The sequence below is a fragment of the Hibiscus syriacus genome, unplaced genomic scaffold (genome assembly GCF_006381635.1).
Source record: "Hibiscus syriacus cultivar Baekdansim isolate YM2019G1 unplaced genomic scaffold, ASM638163v2 tig00109991_pilon, whole genome shotgun sequence".
In the NCBI taxonomy this organism is placed as follows: domain Eukaryota; kingdom Viridiplantae; phylum Streptophyta; class Magnoliopsida; order Malvales; family Malvaceae; genus Hibiscus; species Hibiscus syriacus.
The window spans coordinates 322387-326415 of record NW_024062551.1 but is presented as its reverse complement, the minus strand read 5'-3'; the positions used below and the strand labels follow the sequence as shown (position 1 = coordinate 326415).

The following is a 4029-nucleotide window of genomic DNA, read 5'->3' as shown; positions in this document are numbered from 1 at the left end:
AATGGGGTTGAAATTCACATGTATAAGATGCCTATAAGGTAACAAGTTTCTCATTTTACTCCTTTTAACAATAATATGACATCCTCATACTTCTCATATAAGATGCCTACAAAAGATTACGAGTTTACTCATTTTCCTGTCAAACAAAGACCATGGCCCCGAGTTCGAGAATGACAAATGATGTTATAAGCTTTCCAATGATTTTTAAGTTACTAAAGTTTATGCTTGATGGGGTCCATAAATTGCTTTGTATATTGTTCAAAAAACTTGTTGCATGTACACTTCTTCAGGTAGGTCACCGCACATGTATAAGAGCTTGACGTGTTCGATAGGAGCGGAGGCGGTTTTGGACACCGCAGCCGAAACTCCGCCCATAAGAAAATCGATCGCAAACAAGGAAATGCTTATTCAAAGGAGCCGGGACACATACTCGCGATGAACTCAAACGAGCCGGAACATGTGTCGTGGAGTGCCATATTGCTGCACTGTAACTTGCCGATGCGACGAAACACCGCGGAGGCTGAACTGGTGTTCGGAATCCTCCACAGCGGTTTCGAACATCTAGCGAATGGCCAGAACCGAGATGTTGTCTGGCGACCTTCTGCATTACACAAGGATGTTGATGCCTATCTACCATCACTTCACAAAAACAAATTGAACAAGACGAGAAACAAAATTAAAATCTAGGACAAAATGTATGTAGCACATGTATAAAACCAATTATAAGTAAAAGAACAAAATGCATGCCGAAATGAAAGCACACCCAAATAAGGACAAGAAACAGTTATCAATCGTATATCACCTAATCATACGAATGGAAGACAATCGAGATAATTTAAAATTTTTAGTAGATTAATTTTAAAGTTTGAGTCGAATTTCTCAACTATGTATGATATATATATTACATATAAAAAATATGAAGATATTTTTAATGTTTAGTTGAGGTTTTAGTTTTGTTGTCATCAATTTGACAACAAAGTCTAGATTGAAGCCATCATATGGGTAGGAAAGATTTTGTGTGTGGCATGTAATTTTATAAGGAAAAGTAAATTATTGGTCAAATATGACAAAAATTCAAATTTAAATTTGCTACCACTAAAGAATTCAAGTTTGATTTTTTTTGACCATTAAATTGAGAAGTTGATAAGTTGGCGAGTTGACAAGTAGTTTGAAAAGGAGATAGAAAATTACTCATTTGATCCCTGAACTATTATGTAATTTTTAAGTTTAGCCTTTAAACTCAATTATAAATACATCTAAATATCTTTATTTGAAATCATCCCAAAAATCTTCTATTACATTTGTTTTTTCTTTATTCTTTCACTTTGTAATATTTTTGGGATTCTAAGAAATTTTATTTATTGTAATATTTTCTTGATAATGAAGTTATCATCCGTTGGTGGTGCTTGAAGAGTAAATGATATTTTGTTAAATCTCGTAAATTTGGTTTGTTCTCTCCGTTATTGTTTTTTATTGGGTTTTCCCATTATGTTTTAATATTCAATAGTTTGACGGGTTTGTTCGCTATGTAATTTTTATAGTTTTGATTTTGATGTTTAGATCAATTTTAAAACTATATTTGTGTGGGCAAGACGACGTAAATACCATGTGACTTCAATTTTTCGGTTAAAAACGCATGAATTTAGCTTTTCCAAACATCCATAAAAATAAAGAACAAAGAAAAAATAGTCGGTGATGAGAAAGACACTGTGATCCATGCGTCTTCGCAGGAAAAAAATTGAAGTCGCATAGTATTTCCGATGTTCTTCCCTTAACATTATATCAATGACTCTAAATCAAAAAAATAATATTTTGGGTACGTTATACGGAAAAAAAAAATTCCCCACTGCTCTACGCGAGCAAATTTGCCTGCAATACATATTAGGAATTTTGTGTTTGGACATAGACTTTTATATACCATGCGACAGTTGTTGGTTATGACTAAAAAAAGAGCATGTGTAAACAAGTTTCGATTCGATTTAAAAATCAATTTTTTAAATTGAGTCAAATTAAAAAAAATTGATTCGATTCCATTTGATTCGAAAAAATATTAAATTAAAGTCAAGTTATAAAATAGAATTCAAATAAATTAAATTTTTTTAGTAGATTGATTTTTAAGTTTGAGTCGAATCCCTCAACTATGTATGATATATGTATATTACATATAAAAAAAATGAAAATTCCATTTTTAAAGTTTAGTTTAGATTTTAATTTGGTATATCTCGTTTGAAAAAATAAAAGGGTAAACTACGTGGTTAGTACATAAATCATAAATTTTGGTCTGTATTAATACCTAAACTTTCAATTTTTTAAAACCATACGTAAAATTTTAGTTTTTATTTCATTTTAGTATCCTACCATTAAAAATTTTAGTTTTTGTTTTATTTTAGTACCCTCATTCAAAATTTAACGATGTTTTTAAAAAAATTGAAAGCTTAGGAATTAAAACGGACCAAAACTGATAGTTTAGACACTAAATGTATTAAGTTTTTAACGGCGAGTACTAAAATGAAATAAAAAATAAACGTTTGTATGATTTTGAAAAAATTAGAAAGTTTACATATTAAAACAGACTAAAACTGATAGTTTAAATACTAAATACATAATCTACCTAAAAAACTATTGACATATTTTTTTTTCTTTTTTGATGATGATATAATATTATGGATGACGCCACTATTAGATATGATTTTTGTAAAGAAATAATATTTGAGTATTAAAATAGAACAAAAACAATAATTTAACTACTAAATGTGCAGTTTAACCTTTAAATATTTCTATATAGTGAAGTTACCTAGGTAGGTAAACAAAGAATGAAGAGCTCTCCAGTCTTCACTGGCCGACTCAGGTATGTGCTTACACTTTCCACCTCATATACCTTGTCTCTTTTAAATCTTCTTTAAATTTGTTTGATTAATTTCCTCTTCATCATATTGTCCACATTAATTTTTTTCCCGAATCGCAGTGTGTATTGAGATGATAAGTGAAGTATTCGGTCTCATCGAAGAATCTGTTTCGTCCTCTCTTTCAGATCTGAAACCTTAAGGTATGAAGAAACTCGATTACCCCGTTTTAATCTTTGAGATAATGTTGATGACATTTATTCCCTAGATATTGTTGCTGTTGTTCTTTCTACTTTCGTCTCTTTTGGATTGTTCAATCGGGAAAATTTTAACAGATCTTAATAGATCTAGCTAAACCAATTTTATCGGCCTAGATTTTGGATGAATCACTGTTAAATTTGACCAAAAATTACAGAACAAGACAGTTAGATCTAATGAATATAATTTGCTTTCCGATTGTTGTAAGTTTGAAAAGGCGAGGCTCTTATTTCCAGTTTTTGGATCCTTCTTTTCCACGTAGGTGTTTTATTGTTTTCAATTGGAAGATCTCAATGCAAACTGTAAGCAAATTGCAAGACAACGAAGGGATAGCAATGAAAAGATGTTTCGATGGCTATTATCTAAATTTTAAGCCTTCTTATCAACTTGACAACGAAGTCCAGATTGAAGCTAGCATAACTGTAGTCTACGGGATGGGTGGTGTAGGAAAGATGTTAGGAGTGTGATTTATAATTTTACAAGTCTACGACTTGATAAATTCCAAGTGGTAGTTAAAATTAGCATGAGTTAAGTTTAACTTTACAACAATCAAATATTATAAGATGACAACCATCTTGATCAAAGAATGATGCAAATTAAATGTATCAAAAATTCAAGTTGAGAAGTGGCTATGATAGGCACCAAATATTGGCAAGTTGATTCAAGTTGGTAAGTTGTCAATTTGTGTACATAGAAAAATTATCATTTGCTCCATAAACTATTAGGTTATTTGTAAGTTTAGTCCTTGAAACTCAACTATAAATAGGTCTAAGCTCTTTCACTTGAAAAATTCCTAAAAAGTGTTTTTGTCATATTTGTTTTCTTCATTCTCACACTTTGTAATATCGTGAAAATTCTAAAGAATTCCATTTGTTGTAATATTTTGTCGATAATGAAGTTATCATTCGTTGGTGGTGCCCGAGGAGTA

General features: G+C 30.7%; 1 long non-coding RNA gene across 1 annotated transcript; it reads left to right on the top strand.

The window, feature by feature from the left end:
- Positions 1 to 2818: 2818 nt before the first annotated feature.
- On the top strand, positions 2819 to 3805 carry LOC120212003. Its single transcript, XR_005524650.1, has 3 exons — positions 2819 to 2848; positions 2966 to 3046; positions 3364 to 3805. It is a non-coding gene; the product is annotated as an uncharacterized LOC120212003 (long non-coding RNA).
- The last annotated feature ends 224 nt before the right edge of the window (positions 3806 to 4029 follow it).